Below are 18,293 nucleotides of genomic sequence, written 5' to 3'. Positions count from 1 at the left end.
GAACAGTCGCTTTTTATGTATTCAGCACCTATGTATAATGTTGTAAAAATGCTCTAGAAGCTAAAGTCGCAGAAATGTCACACATATTTGGCCTGCAACTTTCTGTGCGACAAATTCAGACAGGAAAAATCAGTATAAATCCTTAGAAAATTATCCCCCAGTGTCTCCATCTGCTGGCGGTATTGAATAAGCATTGCTGCACTGATGGGGTATGCATTAGACGAAAAAAAAGAAGAAAAAGAAGAATAATACGCCCAGAAAAGAGGCGAAAAGGAGAAAAACGTAAAAAAACGTGAAAAAAAAGTAAGAGGAAGAGAAGGGAAAAAAAGGTGGAAATGGGTTTAAAAGTGATTTCGGCGGAGAAATATATATATATATATATATATATATATATATATATATATATATACGCGCACACACACACGCGCACACACACACATATATATAAACGTATTCTCCGTTGAGATATTGCAGCCGCTGCTGTGTCCAGGCCCAGGAGCCTTAGCACTGTGCTGTGATGTCACTCAATACCACTGACATCACTAGGTGTAAACAACATCTCTCCTTTGCTGTGTATGTGACTATGGAGCTGTTTGGTGATGTCGTCTATTATGGCCTTCATAGAAGCAACAGGAGATTGTTGCATCCATCTAGAACCCTCAGAACTACAGTGCTATGATGTCACTGACTTCCACAGGCCTTGCAGAGTGTAAACAACAACAACCCAGCTTTGTTGTGTATGTAACCATAGGGATTTGTGATGTCACCTAGAACCTTCACAGCAGCGACAGCTTTATGAGGAGCATCAGCACTGCTCTGCCTGAGCAGAACCATCACCGCCATAGGTTGTCAAATAACCCGGATTTAACCCACACAGGTAAGTCCAATGGGGTGCAGGCATGTCCTCTATGCTTACAGCTTCCCGTGGGTGTTGGTTTGATACCGTTTGGGGACAGCCAAGGAGGCATCTGCAGGCAACAAAGGTAGGTGTGTGCTTGTGTGTGTGTTTCCTATGCAGATCCTAAGCCCAGTGTCACATGCAAGTAGGAGGAGTAAGAAGGGTTCCTGGCAAATCCGGGTTATGGATTGCATTTAAAAAGGCCCCGTGGGAGTGCAATGGGCCCCTGTCTTGCTGCTTAGCAATAATGGTATGGGTTTAGGTTCTGCTGTGTGTACTGGTGGTTGACTGCCCCCCAGCCCAGAGTGTGCATGGAAAATTGTCTGGCAGCCTCCCTGACAGCAAGCAGTGATAGTGCCCATGAAGGGGACCTTGTTGGGCCCGCCCCTTTCACGGTTATCGCTTCTCGGCCTTTTGGCTAAGATCAAGTGTAGTATCTGTTCTTATCAGTTTAATATCTGATACGTCCCCTATCTGGGGACCATATATTAAATGGATTTTTGAGAACGGGGGCCGATTTCGAAGCTTGCTTCCGTCGCCCTATGCATTGACCCGATATGGCAGTATCTTCGGGTACAGTGCACCACCCCCTTACAGGGTTAAAAAGAAAGATTCCTACTTTCATTGCTACCTGCTTGCTGGCTAGCCAGCCCTGTGGGCCTTGCTGCTGCAGCCAAAAAACAAAAGGTGGTGCTGCTGCTGCTGCTTCTGCTGCTTCTGCTTGTGTCTGGCCGCTGTTGGAGCGTCCAGGCACAGGACTTCTGCTGCTGCTGACTAAATGGCCTCCTTAATTGGATCATTTGAGTAGCCAGCACACCTGTGCAGGTAGGGCATGACATGATAGGCAGCTGCCTTGATAGCGGGTGGGTGCTGAATGTTCCTAATTGACAAAATAAGATTAATGCTTATGAAGAAATATAAAATCTCATCCCTTCCCCAATATCGCGCCACACCCCTACCCCTTAATTCCCTGGTTGAACTTGATGGACATATGTCTTTTTTCGACCGTACTAACTATGTAACTATGTAACATAACATGGGGGGGGGGGAGGGGGGGGTCTCCTGGCTGTTCACACAGGTGTGTCATTGCTGTACATTGACCATGCATTGCTTCTGTGGTATTGCAAAGGCAAAGACAAATGCTTCCAGCCATCCATTGCACTAATGGATTGGTCATCAGCTGGCTGTCTATGTCCCGCATCAATATAGACCAAAGTACAGAGGGTTAGGCTATGCTATTGTGCACCTACCTGATGCATCAGAAGGTGCGAGGCCCTTGCTAAATTCTGTGCACAGACTTTGAGATCTATACTTTAGACTGTATCTAAACCTGCTCCAACATGGACTGACATTCTGGCCTACTTTCAGCCGATGCGACTTGTCTGTCGCTGAACAGTCGCTTTTTATGTATTCAGCACCTATGTATAATGTTGTAAAAATGCTCTAGAAGCTAAAGTCGCAGAAATGTCACACATATTTGGCCTGCAACTTTCTGTGCGACAAATTCAGACAGGAAAAATCAGTATAAATCCTTAGAAAATTATCCCCCAGTGTCTCCATCTGCTGGCGGTATTGAATAAGCATTGCTGCACTGATGGGGTATGCATTAGACGAAAAAAAAGAAGAAAAAGAAGAATAATACGCCCAGAAAAGAGGCGAAAAGGAGAAAAAACGTAAAAAAACGTGAAAAAAAAGTAAGAGGAAGAGAAGGGAAAAAAAGGTGGAAATGGGTTTAAAAGTGATTTCGGCGGAGAAATATATATATATATATATATATATATATATATATATATATATATATATATATATATATACGCGCACACACACACATATATATAAACGTATTCTCCGTTGAGATATTGCAGCCGCTGCTGTGTCCAGGCCCAGGAGCCTTAGCACTGTGCTGTGATGTCACTCAATACCACTGACATCACTAGGTGTAAACAACATCTCTCCTTTGCTGTGTATGTGACTATGGAGCTGTTTGGTGATGTCGTCTATTATGGCCTTCATAGAAGCAACAGGAGATTGTTGCATCCATCTAGAACCCTGAGAACTACAGTGCTATGATGTCACTCACTTCCACAGGCCTTGCAGAGTGTAAACAACAACAACCCAGCTTTGTTGTGTATGTAACCATAGGGATTTGTGATGTCACCTAGAACCTTCACAGCAGCGACAGCTTTATGAGGAGCATCAGCACTGCTCTGCCTGAGCAGAACCATCACCGCCATAGGTTGTCAAATAACCCGGATTTAACCCACACAGGAAAGTCCAATGGGGTGCAGGCATGTCCTCTATGCTTACAGCTTCCCGTGGGTGTTGGTTTGATACCGTTTGGGGACAGCCAAGGAGGCATCTGCAGGCAACAAAGGTAGGTGTGTGCTTGTGTGTGTGTTTCCTATGCAGATCCTAAGCCCAGTGTCACATGCAAGTAGGAGGAGTAAGAAGGGTTCCTGGCAAATCCGGGTTATGGATTGCATTTAAAAAGGCCCCGTGGGAGTGCAATGGGCCCCTGTCTTGCTGCTTAGCAATAATGGTATGGGTTTAGGTTCTGCTGTGTGTACTGGTGGTTGACTGCCCCCCAGCCCAGAGTGTGCATGGAAAATTGTCTGGCAGCCTCCCTGACAGCAAGCAGTGATAGTGCCCATGAAGGGGACCTTGTTGGGCCCGCCCCTTTCACGGTTATCGCTTCTCGGCCTTTTGGCTAAGATCAAGTGTAGTATCTGTTCTTATCAGTTTAATATCTGATACGTCCCCTATCTGGGGACCATATATTAAATGGATTTTTGAGAACGGGGGCCGATTTCGAAGCTTGCTTCCGTCGCCCTATGCATTGACCCGATATGGCAGTATCTTCGGGTACAGTGCACCACCCCCTTACAGGGTTAAAAAGAAAGATTCCTACTTTCATTGCTACCTGCTTGCTGGCTAGCCAGCTAGCCAGCCCTGTGGGCCTTGCTGCTGCTGCTGCTGCTGCAGCCAAAAAACAAAAGGTGGTGCTGCTGCTGCTTCTGCTTCTGCTTGTGTCTGGCCGCTGTTGGAGCGTCCAGGCACAGGACTTCTGCTGCTGCTGACTAAATGGCCTCCTTAATTGGATCATTTGAGTAGCCAGCACACCTGTGCAGGTAGGGCATGACATGATAGGCAGCTGCCTTGATAGCGGGTGGGTGCTGAATGTTCCTAATTGACAAAATAAGATTAATGCTTATGAAGAAATATAAAATCTCATCCCTTCCCCAATATCGCGCCACACCCCTACCCCTTAATTCCCTGGTTGAACTTGATGGACATATGTCTTTTTTCGACCGTACTAACTATGTAACTATGTAACATAACATGGGGGGGGGGGGGGGTCTCCTGGCTGTTCACACAGGTGTGTCATTGCTGTACATTGACCATGCATTGCTTCTGTGGTATTGCAAAGGCAAAGACAAATGCTTCCAGCCATCCATTGCACTAATGGATTGGTCATCAGCTGGCTGTCTATGTCCCGCATCAATATAGACCAAAGTACAGAGGGTTAGGCTATGCTATTGTGCACCTACCTGATGCATCAGAAGGTGCGAGGCCCTTGCTAAATTCTGTGCACAGACTTTGAGATCTATGCTTTAGACTGTATCTAAACCTGCTCCAACATGGACTGACATTCTGGCCTACTTTCAGCCGATGCGACTTGTCTGTCGCTGAACAGTCGCTTTTTATGTATTCAGCACCTATGTATAATGTTGTAAAAATGCTCTAGAAGCTAAAGTCGCAGAAATGTCACACATATTTGGCCTGCAACTTTCTGTGCGACAAATTCAGACAGGAAAAATCAGTATAAATCCTTAGAAAATTATCCCCCAGTGTCTCCATCTGCTGGCGGTATTGAATAAGCATTGCTGCACTGATGGGGTATGCATTAGACGAAAAAAAAGAAGAAAAAGAAGAATAATACGCCCAGAAAAGAGGCGAAAAGGAGAAAAACGTAAAAAAACGTGAAAAAAAAGTAAGAGGAAGAGAAGGGAAAAAAAGGTGGAAATGGGTTTAAAAGTGATTTCGGCGGAGAAATATATATATATATATATATATATATATATATATACGCGCACACACACACATATATATAAACGTATTCTCCGTTGAGATATTGCAGCCGCTGCTGTGTCCAGGCCCAGGAGCCTTAGCACTGTGCTGTGATGTCACTCAATACCACTGACATCACTAGGTGTAAACAACATCTCTCCTTTGCTGTGTATGTGACTATGGAGCTGTTTGGTGATGTCGTCTATTACGGCCTTCATAGAAGCAACAGGAGATTGTTGCATCCATCTAGAACCCTGAGAACTACAGTGCTATGATGTCACTCACTTCCACAGGCCTTGCAGAGTGTAAACAACAACAACCCAGCTTTGTTGTGTATGTAACCATAGGGATTTGTGATGTCACCTAGAACCTTCACAGCAGCGACAGCTTTATGAGGAGCATCAGCACTGCTCTGCCTGAGCAGAACCATCACCGCCATAGGTTGTCAAATAACCCGGATTTAACCCACACAGGTAAGTCCAATGGGGTGCAGGCATGTCCTCTATGCTTACAGCTTCCCGTGGGTGTTGGTTTGATACCGTTTGGGGACAGCCAAGGAGGCATCTGCAGGCAACAAAGGTAGGTGTGTGCTTGTGTGTGTGTTTCCTATGCAGATCCTAAGCCCAGTGTCACATGCAAGTAGGAGGAGTAAGAAGGGTTCCTGGCAAATCCGGGTTATGGATTGCATTTAAAAAGGCCCCGTGGGAGTGCAATGGGCCCCTGTCTTGCTGCTTAGCAATAATGGTATGGGTTTAGGTTCTGCTGTGTGTACTGGTGGTTGACTGCCCCCCAGCCCAGAGTGTGCATGGAAAATTGTCTGGCAGCCTCCCTGACAGCAAGCAGTGATAGTGCCCATGAAGGGGACCTTGTTGGGCCCGCCCCTTTCACGGTTATCGCTTCTCGGCCTTTTGGCTAAGATCAAGTGTAGTATCTGTTCTTATCAGTTTAATATCTGATACGTCCCCTATCTGGGGACCATATATTAAATGGATTTTTGAGAACGGGGGCCGATTTCGAAGCTTGCTTCCGTCGCCCTATGCATTGACCCGATATGGCAGTATCTTCGGGTACAGTGCACCACCCCCTTACAGGGTTAAAAAGAAAGATTCCTACTTTCATTGCTACCTGCTTGCTGGCTAGCCAGCTAGCCAGCCCTGTGGGCCTTGCTGCTGCTGCTGCTGCTGCTGCAGCCAAAAAACAAAAGGTGGTGCTGCTGCTGCTTCTGCTTCTGCTTGTGTCTGGCCGCTGTTGGAGCGTCCAGGCACAGGACTTCTGCTGCTGCTGACTAAATGGCCTCCTTAATTGGATCATTTGAGTAGCCAGCGCACCTGTGCAGGTAGGGCATGACATGATAGGCAGCTGCCTTGATAGCGGGTGGGTGCTGAATGTTCCTAATTGACAAAATAAGATTAATGCTTATGAAGAAATATAAAATCTCATCCCTTCCCCAATATCGCGCCACACCCCTACCCCTTAATTCCCTGGTTGAACTTGATGGACATATGTCTTTTTTCGACCGTACTAACTATGTAACTATGTAACATAACATGGGGGGGGGGGGGTCTCCTGGCTGTTCACACAGGTGTGTCATTGCTGTACATTGACCATGCATTGCTTCTGTGGTATTGCAAAGGCAAAGACAAATGCTTCCAGCCATCCATTGCACTAATGGATTGGTCATCAGCTGGCTGTCTATGTCCCGCATCAATATAGACCAAAGTACAGAGGGTTAGGCTATGCTATTGTGCACCTACCTGATGCATCAGAAGGTGCGAGGCCCTTGCTAAATTCTGTGCACAGACTTTGAGATCTATGCTTTAGACTGTATCTAAACCTGCTCCAACATGGACTGACATTCTGGCCTACTTTCAGCCGATGCGACTTGTCTGTCGCTGAACAGTCGCTTTTTATGTATTCAGCACCTATGTATAATGTTGTAAAAATGCTCTAGAAGCTAAAGTCGCAGAAATGTCACACATATTTGGCCTGCAACTTTCTGTGCGACAAATTCAGACAGGAAAAATCAGTATAAATCCTTAGAAAATTATCCCCCAGTGTCTCCATCTGCTGGCGGTATTGAATAAGCATTGCTGCACTGATGGGGTATGCATTAGACGAAAAAAAGAAGAAAAAGAAGAATAATACGCCCAGAAAAGAGGCGAAAAGGAGAAAAACGTAAAAAAACGTGAAAAAAAAGTAAGAGGAAGAGAAGGGAAAAAAAGGTGGAAATGGGTTTAAAAGTGATTTCGGCGGAGAAATATATATATATATATATATATATATATATATATATATATATATATATACGCGCACACACACACATAGATATAAACGTATTCTCCGTTGAGATATTGCAGCCGCTGCTGTGTCCAGGCCCAGGAGCCTTAGCACTGTGCTGTGATGTCACTCAATACCACTGACATCACTAGGTGTAAACAACATCTCTCCTTTGCTGTGTATGTGACTATGGAGCTGTTTGGTGATGTCGTCTATTACGGCCTTCATAGAAGCAACAGGAGATTGTTGCATCCATCTAGAACCCTCAGAACTACAGTGCTATGATGTCACTCACTTCCACAGGCCTTGCAGAGTGTAAACAACAACAACCCAGCTTTGTTGTGTATGTAACCATAGGGATTTGTGATGTCACCTAGAACCTTCACAGCAGCGACAGCTTTATGAGGAGCATCAGCACTGCTCTGCCTGAGCAGAACCATCACCGCCATAGGTTGTCAAATAACCCGGATTTAACCCACACAGGTAAGTCCAATGGGGTGCAGGCATGTCCTCTATGCTTACAGCTTCCCGTGGGTGTTGGTTTGATACCGTTTGGGGACAGCCAAGGAGGCATCTGCAGGCAACAAAGGTAGGTGTGTGCTTGTGTGTGTGTTTCCTATGCAGATCCTAAGCCCAGTGTCACATGCAAGTAGGAGGAGTAAGAAGGGTTCCTGGCAAATCCGGGTTATGGATTGCATTTAAAAAGGCCCCGTGGGAGTGCAATGGGCCCCTGTCTTGCTGCTTAGCAATAATGGTATGGGTTTAGGTTCTGCTGTGTGTACTGGTGGTTGACTGCCCCCCAGCCCAGAGTGTGCATGGAAAATTGTCTGGCAGCCTCCCTGACAGCAAGCAGTGATAGTGCCCATGAAGGGGACCTTGTTGGGCCCGCCCCTTTCACGGTTATCGCTTCTCGGCCTTTTGGCTAAGATCAAGTGTAGTATCTGTTCTTATCAGTTTAATATCTGATACGTCCCCTATCTGGGGACCATATATTAAATGGATTTTTGAGAACGGGGGCCGATTTCGAAGCTTGCTTCCGTCGCCCTATGCATTGACCCGATATGGCAGTATCTTCGGGTACAGTGCACCACCCCCTTACAGGGTTAAAAAGAAAGATTCCTACTTTCATTTCTACCTGCTTGCTGGCTAGCCAGCTAGCCAGCCCTGTGGGCCTTGCTGCTGCTGCAGCCAAAAAACAAAAGGTGGTGCTGCTGCTGCTTCTGCTGCTTCTGCTTCTGCTTGTGTCTGGCCCCTGTTGGAGCGTCCAGGCACAGGACTTCTGCTGCTGCTGACTAAATGGCCTCCTTAATTGGATCATTTGAGTAGCCAGCACACCTGTGCAGGTAGGGCATGACATGATAGGCAGCTGCCTTGATAGCGGGTGGGTGCTGAATGTTCCTAATTGACAAAATAAGATTAATGCTTATGAAGAAATATAAAATCTCATCCCTTCCCCAATATCGCGCCACACCCCTACCCCTTAATTCCCTGGTTGAACTTGATGGACATATGTCTTTTTTCGACCGTACTAACTATGTAACTATGTAACATAACATGGGGGGGGGGGGGGGTCTCCTGGCTGTTCACACAGGTGTGTCATTGCTGTACATTGACCATGCATTGCTTCTGTGGTATTGCAAAGGCAAAGACAAATGCTTCCAGCCATCCATTGCACTAATGGATTGGTCATCAGCTGGCTGTCTATGTCCCGCATCAATATAGACCAAAGTACAGAGGGTTAGGCTATGCTATTGTGCACCTACCTGATGCATCAGAAGGTGCGAGGCCCTTGCTAAATTCTGTGCACAGACTTTGAGATCTATGCTTTAGACTGTATCTAAACCTGCTCCAACATGGACTGACATTCTGGCCTACTTTCAGCCGATGCGACTTGTCTGTCGCTGAACAGTCGCTTTTTATGTATTCAGCACCTATGTATAATGTTGTAAAAATGCTCTAGAAGCTAAAGTCGCAGAAATGTCACACATATTTGGCCTGCAACTTTCTGTGCGACAAATTCAGACAGGAAAAATCAGTATAAATCCTTAGAAAATTATCCCCCAGTGTCTCCATCTGCTGGCGGTATTGAATAAGCATTGCTGCACTGATGGGGTATGCATTAGACGAAAAAAAAGAAGAAAAAGAAGAATAATACGCCCAGAAAAGAGGCGAAAAGGAGAAAAACGTAAAAAAACGTGAAAAAAAAGTAAGAGGAAGAGAAGGGAAAAAAAGGTGGAAATGGGTTTAAAAGTGATTTCGGCGGAGAAATATATATATATATATATATATATATATATATATATATATATATATATATACGCGCACACACACACATAGATATAAACGTATTCTCCGTTGAGATATTGCAGCCGCTGCTGTGTCCAGGCCCAGGAGCCTTAGCACTGTGCTGTGATGTCACTCAATACCACTGACATCACTAGGTGTAAACAACATCTCTCCTTTGCTGTGTATGTGACTATGGAGCTGTTTGGTGATGTCGTCTATTACGGCCTTCATAGAAGCAACAGGAGATTGTTGCATCCATCTAGAACCCTCAGAACTACAGTGCTATGATGTCACTCACTTCCACAGGCCTTGCAGAGTGTAAACAACAACAACCCAGCTTTGTTGTGTATGTAACCATAGGGATTTGTGATGTCACCTAGAACCTTCACAGCAGCGACAGCTTTATGAGGAGCATCAGCACTGCTCTGCCTGAGCAGAACCATCACCGCCATAGGTTGTCAAATAACCCGGATTTAACCCACACAGGTAAGTCCAATGGGGTGCAGGCATGTCCTCTATGCTTACAGCTTCCCGTGGGTGTTGGTTTGATACCGTTTGGGGACAGCCAAGGAGGCATCTGCAGGCAACAAAGGTAGGTGTGTGCTTGTGTGTGTGTTTCCTATGCAGATCCTAAGCCCAGTGTCACATGCAAGTAGGAGGAGTAAGAAGGGTTCCTGGCAAATCCGGGTTATGGATTGCATTTAAAAAGGCCCCGTGGGAGTGCAATGGGCCCCTGTCTTGCTGCTTAGCAATAATGGTATGGGTTTAGGTTCTGCTGTGTGTACTGGTGGTTGACTGCCCCCCAGCCCAGAGTGTGCATGGAAAATTGTCTGGCAGCCTCCCTGACAGCAAGCAGTGATAGTGCCCATGAAGGGGACCTTGTTGGGCCCGCCCCTTTCACGGTTATCGCTTCTCGGCCTTTTGGCTAAGATCAAGTGTAGTATCTGTTCTTATCAGTTTAATATCTGATACGTCCCCTATCTGGGGACCATATATTAAATGGATTTTTGAGAACGGGGGCCGATTTCGAAGCTTGCTTCCGTCGCCCTATGCATTGACCCGATATGGCAGTATCTTCGGGTACAGTGCACCACCCCCTTACAGGGTTAAAAAGAAAGATTCCTACTTTCATTGCTACCTGCTTGCTGGCTAGCCAGCTAGCCAGCCCTGTGGGCCTTGCTGCTGCTGCAGCCAAAAAACAAAAGGTGGTGCTGCTGCTGCTTCTGCTGCTTCTGCTTCTGCTTGTGTCTGGCCCCTGTTGGAGCGTCCAGGCACAGGACTTCTGCTGCTGCTGACTAAATGGCCTCCTTAATTGGATCATTTGAGTAGCCAGCACACCTGTGCAGGTAGGGCATGACATGATAGGCAGCTGCCTTGATAGCGGGTGGGTGCTGAATGTTCCTAATTGACAAAATAAGATTAATGCTTATGAAGAAATATAAAATCTCATCCCTTCCCCAATATCGCGCCACACCCCTACCCCTTAATTCCCTGGTTGAACTTAATGGACATATGTCTTTTTTCGACCGTACTAACTATGTAACTATGTAACATAACATGGGGGGGGGGGGGGGTCTCCTGGCTGTTCACACAGGTGTGTCATTGCTGTACATTGACCATGCATTGCTTCTGTGGTATTGCAAAGGCAAAGACAAATGCTTCCAGCCATCCATTGCACTAATGGATTGGTCATCAGCTGGCTGTCTATGTCCCGCATCAATATAGACCAAAGTACAGAGGGTTAGGCTATGCTATTGTGCACCTACCTGATGCATCAGAAGGTGCGAGGCCCTTGCTAAATTCTGTGCACAGACTTTGAGATCTATGCTTTAGACTGTATCTAAACCTGCTCCAACATGGACTGACATTCTGGCCTACTTTCAGCCGATGCGACTTGTCTGTCGCTGAACAGTCGCTTTTTATGTATTCAGCACCTATGTATAATGTTGTAAAAATGCTCTAGAAGCTAAAGTCGCAGAAATGTCACACATATTTGGCCTGCAACTTTCTGTGCGACAAATTCAGACAGGAAAAATCAGTATAAATCCTTAGAAAATTATCCCCCAGTGTCTCCATCTGCTGGCGGTATTGAATAAGCATTGCTGCACTGATGGGGTATGCATTAGACGAAAAAAAAGAAGAAAAAGAAGAATAATACGCCCAGAAAAGAGGCGAAAAGGAGAAAAACGTAAAAAAACGTGAAAAAAAAGTAAGAGGAAGAGAAGGGAAAAAAAGGTGGAAATGGGTTTAAAAGTGATTTCGGCAGAGAAATATATATATATATATATATATATATATATATATATACGCGCACACACACACATAGATATAAACGTATTCTCCGTTGAGATATTGCAGCCGCTGCTGTGTCCAGGCCCAGGAGCCTTAGCACTGTGCTGTGATGTCACTCAATACCACTGACATCACTAGGTGTAAACAACATCTCTCCTTTGCTGTGTATGTGACTATGGAGCTGTTTGGTGATGTCGTCTATTACGGCCTTCATAGAAGCAACAGGAGATTGTTGCATCCATCTAGAACCCTGAGAACTACAGTGCTATGATGTCACTCACTTCCACAGGCCTTGCAGAGTGTAAACAACAACAACCCAGCTTTGTTGTGTATGTAACCATAGGGATTTGTGATGTCACCTAGAACCTTCACAGCAGCGACAGCTTTATGAGGAGCATCAGCACTGCTCTGCCTGAGCAGAACCATCACCGCCATAGGTTGTCAAATAACCCGGATTTAACCCACACAGGTAAGTCCAATGGGGTGCAGGCATGTCCTCTATGCTTACAGCTTCCCGTGGGTGTTGGTTTGATACCGTTTGGGGACAGCCAAGGAGGCATCTGCAGGCAACAAAGGTAGGTGTGTGCTTGTGTGTGTGTTTCCTATGCAGATCCTAAGCCCAGTGTCACATGCAAGTAGGAGGAGTAAGAAGGGTTCCTGGCAAATCCGGGTTATGGATTGCATTTAAAAAGGCCCCGTGGGAGTGCAATGGGCCCCTGTCTTGCTGCTTAGCAATAATGGTATGGGTTTAGGTTCTGCTGTGTGTACTGGTGGTTGACTGCCCCCCAGCCCAGAGTGTGCATGGAAAATTGTCTGGCAGCCTCCCTGACAGCAAGCAGTGATAGTGCCCATGAAGGGGACCTTGTTGGGCCCGCCCCTTTCACGGTTATCGCTTCTCGGCCTTTTGGCTAAGATCAAGTGTAGTATCTGTTCTTATCAGTTTAATATCTGATACGTCCCCTATCTGGGGACCATATATTAAATGGATTTTTGAGAACGGGGGCCGATTTCGAAGCTTGCTTCCGTCGCCCTATGCATTGACCCGATATGGCAGTATCTTCGGGTACAGTGCACCACCCCCTTACAGGGTTAAAAAGAAAGATTCCTACTTTCATTGCTACCTGCTTGCTGGCTAGCCAGCTAGCCAGCCCTGTGGGCCTTGCTGCTGCTGCAGCCAAAAAACAAAAGGTGGTGCTGCTGCTGCTTCTGCTGCTTCTGCTTCTGCTTGTGTCTGGCCCCTGTTGGAGCGTCCAGGCACAGGACTTCTGCTGCTGCTGACTAAATGGCCTCCTTAATTGGATCATTTGAGTAGCCAGCACACCTGTGCAGGTAGGGCATGACATGATAGGCAGCTGCCTTGATAGCGGGTGGGTGCTGAATGTTCCTAATTGACAAAATAAGATTAATGCTTATGAAGAAATATAAAATCTCATCCCTTCCCCAATATCGCGCCACACCCCTACCCCTTAATTCCCTGGTTGAACTTGATGGACATATGTCTTTTTTCGACCGTACTAACTATGTAACTATGTAACATAACATGGGGGGGGGGGGGGGGGGTCTCCTGGCTGTTCACACAGGTGTGTCATTGCTGTACATTGACCATGCATTGCTTCTGTGGTATTGCAAAGGCAAAGACAAATGCTTCCAGCCATCCATTGCACTAATGGATTGGTCATCAGCTGGCTGTCTATGTCCCGCATCAATATAGACCAAAGTACAGAGGGTTAGGCTATGCTATTGTGCACCTACCTGATGCATCAGAAGGTGCGAGGCCCTTGCTAAATTCTGTGCACAGACTTTGAGATCTATGCTTTAGACTGTATCTAAACCTGTTCCAACATGGACTGACATTCTGGCCTACTTTCAGCCGATGCGACTTGTCTGTCGCTGAACAGTCGCTTTTTATGTATTCAGCACCTATGTATAATGTTGTAAAAATGCTCTAGAAGCTAAAGTCGCAGAAATGTCACACATATTTGGCCTGCAACTTTCTGTGCGACAAATTCAGACAGGAAAAATCAGTATAAATCCTTAGAAAATTATCCCCCAGTGTCTCCATCTGCTGGCGGTATTGAATAAGCATTGCTGCACTGATGGGGTATGCATTAGACGAAAAAAAAGAAGAAAAAGAAGAATAATACGCCCAGAAAAGAGGCGAAAAGGAGAAAAACGTAAAAAAACGTGAAAAAAAAGTAAGAGGAAGAGAAGGGAAAAAAAGGTGGAAATGGGTTTAAAAGTGATTTCGGCGGAGAAATATATATATATATATATATATATATATATATATATACGCGCACACACACACATAGATATAAACGTATTCTCCGTTGAGATATTGCAGCCGCTGCTGTGTCCAGGCCCAGGAGCCTTAGCACTGTGCTGTGATGTCACTCAATACCACTGACATCACTAGGTGTAAACAACATCTCTCCTTTGCTGTGTATGTGACTATGGAGCTGTTTGGTGATGTCGTCTATTACGGCCTTCATAGAAGCAACAGGAGATTGTTGCATCCATCTAGAACCCTCAGAACTACAGTGCTATGATGTCACTCACTTCCACAGGCCTTGCAGAGTGTAAACAACAACAACCCAGCTTTGTTGTGTATGTAACCATAGGGATTTGTGATGTCACCTAGAACCTTCACAGCAGCGACAGCTTTATGAGGAGCATCAGCACTGCTCTGCCTGAGCAGAACCATCACCGCCATAGGTTGTCAAATAACCCGGATTTAACCCACACAGGTAAGTCCAATGGGGTGCAGGCATGTCCTCTATGCTTACAGCTTCCCGTGGGTGTTGGTTTGATACCGTTTGGGGACAGCCAAGGAGGCATCTGCAGGCAACAAAGGTAGGTGTGTGCTTGTGTGTGTGTTTCCTATGCAGATCCTAAGCCCAGTGTCACATGCAAGTAGGAGGAGTAAGAAGGGTTCCTGGCAAATCCGGGTTATGGATTGCATTTAAAAAGGCCCCGTGGGAGTGCAATGGGCCCCTGTCTTGCTGCTTAGCAATAATGGTATGGGTTTAGGTTCTGCTGTGTGTACTGGTGGTTGACTGCCCCCCAGCCCAGAGTGTGCATGGAAAATTGTCTGGCAGCCTCCCTGACAGCAAGCAGTGATAGTGCCCATGAAGGGGACCTTGTTGGGCCCGCCCCTTTCACGGTTATCGCTTCTCGGCCTTTTGGCTAAGATCAAGTGTAGTATCTGTTCTTATCAGTTTAATATCTGATACGTCCCCTATCTGGGGACCATATATTAAATGGATTTTTGAGAACGGGGGCCGATTTCGAAGCTTGCTTCCGTCGCCCTATGCATTGACCCGATATGGCAGTATCTTCGGGTACAGTGCACCACCCCCTTACAGGGTTAAAAAGAAAGATTCCTACTTTCATTGCTACCTGCTTGCTGGCTAGCCAGCTAGCCAGCCCTGTGGGCCTTGCTGCTGCTGCAGCCAAAAAACAAAAGGTGGTGCTGCTGCTGCTTCTGCTTCTGCTTGTGTCTGGCCCCTGTTGGAGCGTCCAGGCACAGGACTTCTGCTGCTGCTGACTAAATGGCCTCCTTAATTGGATCATTTGAGTAGCCAGCACACCTGTGCAGGTAGGGCATGACATGATAGGCAGCTGCCTTGATAGCGGGTGGGTGCTGAATGTTCCTAATTGACAAAATAAGATTAATGCTTATGAAGAAATATAAAATCTCATCCCTTCCCCAATATCGCGCCACACCCCTACCCCTTAATTCCCTGGTTGAACTTGATGGACATATGTCTTTTTTCGACCGTACTAACTATGTATTTATGTAACATAACATGGGGGGGGGGGGTCTCCTGGCTGTTCACACAGGTGTGTCATTGCTGTACATTGACCATGCATTGCTTCTGTGGTATTGCAAAGGCAAAGACAAATGCTTCCAGCCATCCATTGCACTAATGGATTGGTCATCAGCTGGCTGTCTATGTCCCGCATCAATATAGACCAAAGTACAGAGGGTTAGGCTATGCTATTGTGCACCTACCTGATGCATCAGAAGGTGCGAGGCCCTTGCTAAATTCTGTGCACAGACTTTGAGATCTATGCTTTAGACTGTATCTAAACCTGCTCCAACATGGACTGACATTCTGGCCTACTTTCAGCCGATGCGACTTGTCTGTCGCTGAACAGTCGCTTTTTATGTATTCAGCACCTATGTATAATGTTGTAAAAATGCTCTAGAAGCTAAAGTCGCAGAAATGTCACACATATTTGGCCTGCAACTTTCTGTGCGACAAATTCAGACAGGAAAAATCAATATAAATCCTTAGAAAATTATCCCCCAGTGTCTCCATCTGCTGGCGGTATTGAATAAGCATTGCTGCACTGATGGGGTATGCATTAGACGAAAAAAAAGAAGAAAAAGAAGAATAATACGCCCAGAAAAGAGGCGAAAAGGAGAAAAACGTAAAAAAACGTGAAAAAAAAGTAAGAGGAAGAGAAGGGAAAAAAAGGTGGAAATGGGTTTAAAAGTGATTTCGGCGGAGAAATATATATATATATATATATATATATATATATATATATATATATATATATATATACGCGCACACACACACATAGATATAAACGTATTCTCCGTTGAGATATTGCAGCCGCTGCTGTGTCCAGGCCCAGGAGCCTTAGCACTGTGCTGTGATGTCACTCAATACCACTGACATCACTAGGTGTAAACAACATCTCTCCTTTGCTGTGTATGTGACTATGGAGCTGTTTGGTGATGTCGTCTATTACGGCCTTCATAGAAGCAACAGGAGATTGTTGCATCCATCTAGAACCCTCAGAACTACAGTGCTATGATGTCACTCACTTCCACAGGCCTTGCAGAGTGTAAACAACAACAACCCAGCTTTGTTGTGTATGTAACCATAGGGATTTGTGATGTCACCTAGAACCTTCACAGCAGCGACAGCTTTATGAGGAGCATCAGCACTGCTCTGCCTGAGCAGAACCATCACCGCCATAGGTTGTCAAATAACCCGGATTTAACCCACACAGGTAAGTCCAATGGGGTGCAGGCATGTCCTCTATGCTTACAGCTTCCCGTGGGTGTTGGTTTGATACCGTTTGGGGACAGCCAAGGAGGCATCTGCAGGCAACAAAGGTAGGTGTGTGCTTGTGTGTGTGTTTCCTATGCAGATCCTAAGCCCAGTGTCACATGCAAGTAGGAGGAGTAAGAAGGGTTCCTGGCAAATCCGGGTTATGGATTGCATTTAAAAAGGCCCCGTGGGAGTGCAATGGGCCCCTGTCTTGCTGCTTAGCAATAATGGTATGGGTTTAGGTTCTGCTGTGTGTACTGGTGGTTGACTGCCCCCCAGCCCAGAGTGTGCATGGAAAATTGTCTGGCAGCCTCCCTGACAGCAAGCAGTGATAGTGCCCATGAAGGGGACCTTGTTGGGCCCGCCCCTTTCACGGTTATCGCTTCTCGGCCTTTTGGCTAAGATCAAGTGTAGTATCTGTTCTTATCAGTTTAATATCTGATACGTCCCCTATCTGGGGACCATATATTAAATGGATTTTTGAGAACGGGGGCCGATTTCGAAGCTTGCTTCCGTCGCCCTATGCATTGACCCGATATGGCAGTATCTTCGGGTACAGTGCACCACCCCCTTACAGGGTTAAAAAGAAAGATTCCTACTTTCATTGCTACCTGCTTGCTGGCTAGCCAGCTAGCCAGCCCTGTGGGCCTTGCTGCTGCAGCCAAAAAACAAAAGGTGGTGCTGCTGCTGCTGCTTCTGCTGCTTCTGCTTGTGTCTGGCCGCTGTTGGAGCGTCCAGGCACAGGACTTCTGCTGCTGCTGACTAAATGGCCTCCTTAATTGGATCATTTGAGTAGCCAGCACACCTGTGCAGGTAGGGCATGACATGATAGGCAGCTGCCTTGATAGCGGGTGGGTGCTGAATGTTCCTAATTGACAAAATAAGATTAATGCTTATGAAGAAATATAAAATCTCATCCCTTCCCCAATATCGCGCCACACCCCTACCCCTTAATTCCCTGGTTGAACTTGATGGACATATGTCTTTTTTCGACCGTACTAACTATGTAACTATGTAACATAACATGGGGGGGGGGGGGGTCTCCTGGCTGTTCACACAGGTGTGTCATTGCTGTACATTGACCATGCATTGCTTCTGTGGTATTGCAAAGGCAAAGACATATGCTTCCAGCCATCCATTGCACTAATGGATTGGTCATCAGCTGGCTGTCTATGTCCCGCATCAATATAGACCAAAGTACAGAGGGTTAGGCTATGCTATTGTGCACCTACCTGATGCATCAGAAGGTGCGAGGCCCTTGCTAAATTCTGTGCACAGACTTTGAGATCTATGCTTTAGACTGTATCTAAACCTGCTCCAACATGGACTGACATTCTGGCCTACTTTCAGCCGATGCGACTTGTCTGTCGCTGAACAGTCGCTTTTTATGTATTCAGCACCTA

General features: G+C 46.1%; 8 non-coding genes across 8 annotated transcripts; all 8 read left to right on the top strand.

The window, feature by feature from the left end:
- Nucleotides 1-1,296: 1,296 nt before the first annotated feature.
- On the top strand, nucleotides 1,297-1,487 carry LOC130321650 (U2 spliceosomal RNA). The gene has a single exon (XR_008867339.1). It is a non-coding gene; the product is annotated as a U2 spliceosomal RNA (small nuclear RNA).
- Nucleotides 1,488-3,585: 2,098 nt separating this feature from the next.
- LOC130321649 (U2 spliceosomal RNA) lies at nucleotides 3,586-3,776 on the top strand. The gene has a single exon (XR_008867338.1). It is a non-coding gene; the product is annotated as a U2 spliceosomal RNA (small nuclear RNA).
- A 2,082-nt stretch (nucleotides 3,777-5,858) lies between these two features.
- LOC130321648 (U2 spliceosomal RNA) lies at nucleotides 5,859-6,049 on the top strand. The gene has a single exon (XR_008867337.1). It is a non-coding gene; the product is annotated as a U2 spliceosomal RNA (small nuclear RNA).
- Nucleotides 6,050-8,145: 2,096 nt separating this feature from the next.
- LOC130321646 (U2 spliceosomal RNA) lies at nucleotides 8,146-8,336 on the top strand. Its single transcript, XR_008867336.1, has one exon. It is a non-coding gene; the product is annotated as a U2 spliceosomal RNA (small nuclear RNA).
- A 2,098-nt stretch (nucleotides 8,337-10,434) lies between these two features.
- Nucleotides 10,435-10,625, top strand: LOC130321645 (U2 spliceosomal RNA). The gene has a single exon (XR_008867335.1). It is a non-coding gene; the product is annotated as a U2 spliceosomal RNA (small nuclear RNA).
- Nucleotides 10,626-12,709: 2,084 nt separating this feature from the next.
- On the top strand, nucleotides 12,710-12,900 carry LOC130321644 (U2 spliceosomal RNA). Its single transcript, XR_008867334.1, has one exon. It is a non-coding gene; the product is annotated as a U2 spliceosomal RNA (small nuclear RNA).
- A 2,087-nt stretch (nucleotides 12,901-14,987) lies between these two features.
- On the top strand, nucleotides 14,988-15,178 carry LOC130321643 (U2 spliceosomal RNA). The gene has a single exon (XR_008867333.1). It is a non-coding gene; the product is annotated as a U2 spliceosomal RNA (small nuclear RNA).
- Nucleotides 15,179-17,268: 2,090 nt separating this feature from the next.
- LOC130321642 (U2 spliceosomal RNA) lies at nucleotides 17,269-17,459 on the top strand. The gene has a single exon (XR_008867332.1). It is a non-coding gene; the product is annotated as a U2 spliceosomal RNA (small nuclear RNA).
- Nucleotides 17,460-18,293: the final 834 nt, after the last annotated feature.

The sequence above is a fragment of the Hyla sarda genome, unplaced genomic scaffold (assembly GCF_029499605.1).
Source record: "Hyla sarda isolate aHylSar1 unplaced genomic scaffold, aHylSar1.hap1 scaffold_228, whole genome shotgun sequence".
Lineage (NCBI taxonomy): Eukaryota > Metazoa > Chordata > Amphibia > Anura > Hylidae > Hyla > Hyla sarda.
This window is presented reverse-complemented; position numbering and strand designations above follow the sequence as displayed.